At 36.8% G+C, this 8234-nt stretch overlaps 1 protein-coding gene across 2 annotated transcripts in view; it reads right to left on the bottom strand.

The window, feature by feature from the left end:
• LOC144970008 (sodium- and chloride-dependent betaine transporter-like) overlaps positions 1–4904 on the bottom strand; it is a 61809-nt gene extending 56905 nt beyond the window's left edge. The window contains exons 1-2 of one of the 2 annotated variants that reach the window (XM_078909153.1): positions 4772–4885; positions 2–61 (exon numbers count right to left, since the gene is read on the bottom strand). The gene's annotated coding sequence lies outside the window, so the exon portion shown is untranslated. Of the gene's footprint in view, position 1; positions 62–4771 lie in introns of both variants that reach the window. The other variant, XM_078909155.1, reaches the window with a different exon arrangement.
• Positions 4905–8234: the final 3330 nt, after the last annotated feature.

Genomic DNA, 8234 nt, shown 5'->3' with positions numbered 1-8234 from the left:
CTTGTTTCTTTCTTTTTTTCTAATCACAAATGCTACCCACCAGCTCACAGCAGTTTTATATCTGGGTGAATACAGAAAAAGTCCCCCAACACGAATTAAGAGTTTACGTCATACGAAATACGAACTTCTGATTCTCTAATCTAAGAAATTGAATTATCGCCTAACAGGAGTCATTCTTGTGATACATGTTAAGTGTTGCTGTTGGCCAGGGACCCCTTGTAAAGCGCTTTGAGCACGTTATATATATATATATATATATATATATATATATATATATATATATATATATATGTAGTGGGGATGGAAACTTTTTTTAGTTGATGGGTGGATATATGATATGCGCAGGATGTTGGCGCAAAATCATCAATTGAAGAAATTAAAGATGTTATAAAGTTTTTGGAAGCGGAAACTTCGAGAGAGCAGGGGGAGGAGTTGTAGTTGAAGGTACTAAGTAAACGCGGCCTCTATCTGTCTAGGGGTATTCGATCAAGCCACGTCCCGGTTCCCAGATGGATTGTAGACTCTTGGAGAAAGAGGAATTAAAAACACAGAGATAAACTAAGGAATAAAATAAGCAAGTAATTTAAGTTACACTAAAATAATATATCGTTTAATAAAGTAAAAGCAAGAGTCGAGTTTGATCAAACAATGATCAACATGCAATGACGATAACAACAATAACGACAACAATTACACTACATACTACATGCGCTACACAGTCACACACACACTATAGCAAAGAGCGTGTAGGTAACGATTGTTATGTTACCAAGAGCTCTCACTTCCCGCTTTTGGTGAAGCCACGCATCTTCCGTCTTCTACTCGTATTTGTGACCCTCCGCCTCGAAGCGGTATTAAGTCGGGATTTGGAAAACGAAGAAAACCGGTTTTAAAGTGGAAATGGTCAAAATTATCAAATTTCAGTTTTTGGTTGTTTCAGAAACTACAATCATTTTTCTACATGAAAACATAATAATTCAACATAGATATTGAGGATAAGTTATATAAATTTAAAGTTTAAAAATGCAACTATCAGTGACACATTCAAAACGAGAGTTGACTTTCTCTCAGAGAGCCACCCTTTCCAAGGCTTAGTAATACCGAGTCTTTTTCTCCACCAATAAGATGTAAGATATCACAGCAAAGGGCGTGTCTTTATCTATCTCAGAGAAAGCATGACTGTTTCCACAATTTCATGGTTCAACCAATAATGGACTTTAAAAACTGTAAACAAGTCTAGGTTTTTCCCTGACAACCTTACAAATGATTCTGATTGGTCAACGCTCATCACATGCGCTGTGGCTGTAGACCATAATGCTCGGGCGATGCTTCATGACGTCAGCATGCGTGTGTTACATATGTGTGTGTTTGTGCATTTTGATACACACCACGTGCTATTATCTCTTTGTCTAGCTGCATCGAGGTGATGGTCCTCCTTTGTCCCTCTTTTTTTATTCATGAAATTATAGGACATGCTAAGACTTAATAGGACAACAGTTGACTAATCTTACACTTACAGAGATTGTTGTAGGATAAACATTTAATTTTAAGTACAAAAGCAGAACAATAAATAGAACCTTCAACAAGTAATGAACTCCCGATGGAAATACGTGTAACTAAAAAATGAAATGGATGGATAGATACACAGACAGAAAGACAAACCTATAAATGGATAAAGAGATAGATAGATAGATAGATAGATAGATAGATAGATAGATAGATAGATAGATAGATAGATAGATAGATAGATAGATAAGATGGATAGATAGATAGATGGATAGATAGATAGGTAGATAGATAGATGAAGAGGGGAGAGAGACAAACAGAGAGAGAGAGAGAGAGAGAGAGAGAGAGAGAGAGAGAGAGAGAGAGAGAGAGAGAGAGAGAGATGGATGTTCGTTTTGTCGTGCTTTCTTTGTATACTGAAAGAAAGGAGGAGGGGGGGGGGGGGTGTTTTTAGACAATGAACAATGTGGTGAACGCCAAGGACAACTTGAGAGATTCAATAACAGGTTTTCATGTAAGTTACAACATAATAAGCCCCACCCCTCCTCCTCAAGCTGTCATCTGACTCAAAATGGAAACAATGCAATGATTGATTTGACCAGCCCATTTTTTAATTGCAATCTCATTGGTCAATATGTTTCCAGTTGATTGACTATGACTTACTTTGTAACAAAATGCTTTCTTTAAACTATCCCTACAATTCTTTGCTCCGCCTCCATCCCTTTCTTCATGTCTACCTCACTCTCTCCGTCTCCCTTTTGTTTCTTTCACACACACACACACACATACACACACACATACACAGACAAACACACACACACAAACACATACAATTATACAGGTTTCAATCTTTATTCTATTTCCCTCGCGTCCTCTTAATGCACAAGCAGTCTCACTCCCCTCCCCCTCTCGCTCCACTTTTTCTCTATATCTCTCTCATTCTTTCTTTCCCTCTCTCTCTCTCACACACACACATGTGTGTGTGTTTGTGTGTGTGTGTGCATGTGTGTGTGTGTGTATTTTACTCTCTCATTCTATCTCTTCCTCTCTAATCCTCTTTCTTGATAATTCTTTCTCTGCCCACCCGGCTTCACGTAGTTTCAAAACTGTACATTCAAATTATAAAACCTTCTTTAACTTTTGGCATATTGAAATCGTATTTTCTCTATTAAATAAGACAAACATTTAACATTAATATCACAATAATAATACATTATTTCATTGATTCTTTATTCAAATATCAAAAATTCTTGAAAAAGTGAGAAATTGTCGGCATTTTTTTTCCCAGTGTTTTATTTGTTTTAGAATATCTTACATAATAATGAATAACTACAAAAGTAATTATTGGATTGTTTCAAAAATTTGTATGTACATTATTAGATATATAATCCAAGCTCATGCCAAATTTCACTATTCTCGTCAAATTTTCGATGCCCGTATCTAAGGAGTTATCTTTGCCCATTGATTTGACTGTGCGTGAAAACCGTACCTCACTTCAAAGTCGATTTTCTCAAAATTTGGTTTTCACACTCCCGCTACTTCAAACGGTCATATCTCGGCAATGAATGATCAGAATTGTATAAATTTGGTATCAAATTTTAAAGCATAAAATAAGCTATGATTTGGTACCAAATCCCAAAATTGAAAAATCCGACTTAATACCGTTTCGAGGCGGAGGGTCACATTTTCTTCATTGTATCAGTAAGCCTAGCGCGCATGATACACGAGGAGCACACCCACCTCGCTGTCTCGCCTGGCACGCGACAATAGCATTGCGGTTAAGAGAAGTGAGAGCTCTTGGTAACTACGTTACCCTACACACTCTTTGACTATAGGTAGCAATCTTTCGTCACGCGACAGCGATCACGACTCACAACATTATATCAACTGTCGTCGTCACCAACTACGCTGTCCGCGTCACAACATCATCATCCTCGTCGTCATCATCATCATCATCATCATCATCATCATCATCATCATCATCATCACCATCATTATCATCATCACTATCATCATCGTCATCGTCATCATCATCATCATCATCATCATCATCATCATAATCATCATTATCATCATCATCATCATAGTATAATCATCACAATCATCTGATGAGACCAGAGAGCAGCCAAAGGTTATGTCAGATGCGTCTAAATACGCATCAAATATACGGCCCCGAGCCGCCACAAAACAACCAACGTTTCTCCCCCATCACCATAAAGACAATTCAATGTAATTATCTCCCGTAAACCATATATCGCCCCTGAGACAAGGACATGGATTCCATCCAGCGGCAACACCATACCTTTCAAGATAAGACTAACCAACGTACTCACAATGTTATCATTATCAATAGCATGTAAGACAAAAACATCAAATCTCAAAATCATCATATATAGCATAATTCCAGTCTTATTATTATTATTATTATTATTATTATTATTATTATTATTATTATTATTATTATTATTATTATTATTATTATTATTATTATTATTATTATATTATTATTATTATCATTATTATCATTCTTCTTCTTATTCTTCTTCTTCTTCTTCTTCTTCTTCTTCTTCTTCTTCTTCTTATTATTATTATTATTATTATTATTATTATTATTATTATTATTATTATATATTATTATTATTATTATTATTATTATTATTATTATTATTATTATTATTATTAATTATTATTATATATTATTATTATTATTATTATTATTATTATTATTATTATTATTATTATTATTACTATTATTATTTATCTCTGAAATCTTAACATTATAAATTTAGTATCAGAAATATTCTGGCAGCAACTCACCTTGGAAAAAGAGGAATTAAAAACACAGAGATAAACTAAGGAATAAAATTAGCAAGTAACTTAAGTTACACTAAAATAATATATCGTTTAATAAAGTAAAAGCAAGAGTGAAGTTGCCCAGAACTGCTGCTCTTTATAAAGACCTAAAAGGTATGTCGGCGGAGAGCACTGGTGGAATTTTAGTTTCCATATAAGGAAATGTTGAAAGAACTGCTAACTTTAACCACATAAAATTCTATAAAAATCAAGCTTTCCACCCAAACGGGATGGCTATGTCCAAATAAGGTAACTTCGCTCTCCACCAATCGCTGCAACTTACAAAAGGGCGAGATGGGGAATGAGGGTAAATGACAAACACATTCTACTCACAAATATACAAATACACAAAAGACGGATATTCCGTTTGCGTCTACCAAGCATGAATATTCAAATTCAATACATTTCTCACCAATGAGCGCACAGGGATGTACCACAAAGAAGATAACATTAGCGGCGGGCATTCGGAACATTTTCATGTTCCTGGTACGATTGTGTTCCTGGTGGCGTTGTTCCTGGTACGGAACCTGTTCCTGGTGCGATTGTTCCGGTCGAAGAGAGTTTCGTATCAGTCATGTCCTAAGTAGTACGGCGCATAGATGACACGGGTACGACGTTCGTACTCGTGTTTATGGTACCAACCACAGACAGACGAGAGGTTCAGACTGGAGGGAGGGACGTAGGCTGGTTTGCGCTCTCTCTCTCTCTCTCTCTCTCTCTCTCTGTCTCTCTCTACACACACACACACACACACACACACACACACAATATACACAATCACACACACACACACACACAGTAACAGTAACATGACCAGGAACTTGTTCCTGGCGGAGGTTCCTGGTACTAGTTCCTGGTTGAGCTATGTTCCTGGTGTTACTGTTCTCGATAACCAAAACCCGTGCGGCACTAGATAACATCAGAACCAAACAGTCTTAGGAAGAGTAGGTATGAGTCAGAGAGACAGGAAGAGGGAAGGACAGATAGGTAGATGAAGAAATAAATGAGAGAGAGAGAGCGAGAGAGAGAGAGAGAGAAAGCGAGAGAGAGAGAGAGCGAGAGAAAGAGAGAAAGGTAGAGAGAGAGAGAGAGAGAGAGAGAGAGAGAGAGAGAGCTCAGACGAATAATCAGCAAGGTAATTCCAGCATCAAATATTAATATACAATCTCCATCGATTAATATTCATATTAACAATGCTCGTGACATAAATCAAATACATTGAACACATTCACAATTTCATGCGAACAATCAATACTCATAAACAAAATTGATTATTCAGTAATTCCAGTATTTAGATTAACAATACTGTCATACATTTGAGACAATACAAATCAAAAGATTTCAACAAATCAAAAATGAATATACATGTGCATGTATTCGCTAATATCTTATATTATCTCTTCTACAACACAAAAATAAATCAACTAGTGCATAACCCAACAATCAGATAGAGATAGAGATATGAATAGGTAAATAGATAGATAGATGGATAGATAAATAGATAGGTATAGATAGATATATATAGATAGATAGAGAGAGTAAAAGTGAATGAGAGAGAGAGAGAGAGAGAGAGAGAGAGAGAGAGAGAGAGAGAGAGAGAAAGGGAGTGCTAGTTCACACTTTCATACAATAGGACGCTATGTAACTGTAACACGATACACTTGAGTGAATGCAATCTTGCGTAGAATCACAATCAGACATTCCATCAAACACACAGTACAATGCTACGGTCCCTGGTTCAAATCCCACTATTATACAGAATGGCAACCAGAAATGTGGGAGTTACAAATGATGAAAGAACCCTCAAACAGACTGCTACCCAGGTATTTGAGATCTAAGAAACCTGGTTAAAAGTTAACAATCAACACACAGACATACTGGCACCCAGGGATTTGCGAGCTATATAATATACTAATAAAAAGCCCGCAATTCCGCGGGGAAAGAACTATTTTTATTCGATAGTGTACTCACCATCATTTAATGAGGGCAGATTGGTAAACAACGTTGTCTGTGTAATTTGGTATATCTTCGGTTGATTTTCTGTGTGGCCCAACATGAAGTGTAAGCCACTATAGCCTCTGACCCGTGACACAGCAAATTACAGTTGTCCGTGTGTGAATACCGGTTGTGGTAAGAAAATCCCCACTTTGCTTAATGTCTGCCCCTGAGACTTGTTAATTGTCATTGCATATGACAATTTTACCGGAAACTGTCTTCTATTTATAATAAATGGTAAGCCTGAATCAGTTGTTGTCGTCAGATTGATTCCAGGGATAAACACTATGTCGCCAGCTCTACTACCGGTAATTATCTTGGCTTCTAATACTTTTGAACCTAATTTAATTATTAACAAACGGGTGCCATTTAGGAGGCCTTATTTAGGATTTATATTTCTAAGCAGCATGACTGACGTGTTGGCTTTCAAATGTAATGCATGTGGAGGAAGTCCGGGAGGTGTAAGTTCGTTCAAGAATTCAATCGGGTATAAGTTGATGTCAGAGTCACTTTGAATGGAATCAGCACTGCGGTAAATTTGTTCAGTTGATGAGGTCAACCGGGACAGAACGGCTGCATTTATTTTGTCAACATTTTCATGGGTTGTAGTCAAAATTGCTCTCTCTGATAGATAACGTTCATCCGCAAAGTTCAGATTCAAATCATTGTATACAGCATTTATCAAGCATTCTGGGTCATTTTCAGGAAGGCATAGCGCTGTAGGTAATTTAACAGAATACTTTACTATTTCGCTGAAAACCGGCTCTGTACCATTTCCGATGCGGAGAAGCCAATTTGCAAAAGTTATTGTCATCAGTAACCCTCATGTTATTGTTCATGTGAAAAATGGTGACAAAATTCCAAATAATTGACTTGTTAAGTGTGACACTTAATATATCGGCTTCACTTCCTTTGTTAACAACAGGTAGAATTTGCCGAAATTAGCACCTTTAATAACACTTATGACTAACCTCTCGAGCTAACCCTAATAGAAAAAAAAAAAGCTCTCGGACTGCTTTGCACTACCTTTCAAGACTTAACAAATCACAATGGCGCCGAAAATCAAAACAATGGTCAAATTAGGAAATTTTAAACTTTCACAAATCTATCAAGGTTTGTTCTAGAGTTTTTAAAATACTTCTATATAATGACAAACTGGATAAATAAATGCCTGACAAAATATCAACGGTGAAAATACAAATTTAAAGAATACTGGGGATGTAGGAGCTTTCGGAATGTCTCCCCTTTACTTAACTTATGGAAAAACAAACACCCTAGCACCTTTAATAACACGTATGACTAACCTCTCGAGCTAACCCTAATAGTAAAAAAAGAATCAAAATGGCGACTGAAATCCGCTAATCAACAACACAACGGAAGTAATAATAATACTTGATGTCATAAATACCTTACCTTACCCGGGTTCCATCTCTTTCCAGAGGTCGGATGTCATGGCTTTCCATCCTTCACGGTCCATTGCAGCCTCATTACAGTCTGCCATGCGCCGTCCTGTAGCTTCCTTGATGCCATCTGTCCAGGATTTCCTTTGTCTTCCTCTGCCTCTCTTTCCTTCAATTCTTCCCTCCATTATCCTTTTTTCGAGACTATCATGTCTTCGCATATGTCCAAAATATGACAGCTTTTTGTGCTTCATAGTCAAAAGAAGTTCTTTTTGTTTTTGGCCCATTAGGTCGAGGACTTCGATGTTTGTTTTTCTTGCTGTCCAAGGTATTTTCAGCATTCTCCTGTACGTCCACATCTCAAAAGCTTCAATACGTTGTTCTGTCTGTGCGGTTAGTGTCCACGTTTCACAACCATAAAAGAAAATGGACCACACATAGCATTTGGTGCATCTCATTCGTGTTCTGATGGAGATATTT

This window comes from Berghia stephanieae, chromosome 4 (genome assembly GCF_034508935.2).
Source record: "Berghia stephanieae isolate SIO BIC M18660-M18661 chromosome 4, UCSD_Bste_1.3, whole genome shotgun sequence".
NCBI classification, from domain to species: domain Eukaryota; kingdom Metazoa; phylum Mollusca; class Gastropoda; order Nudibranchia; family Aeolidiidae; genus Berghia; species Berghia stephanieae.
The sequence above is the reverse complement of the archived record's forward strand: the minus strand, read 5'-3'. Positions and strand labels throughout refer to the sequence as shown.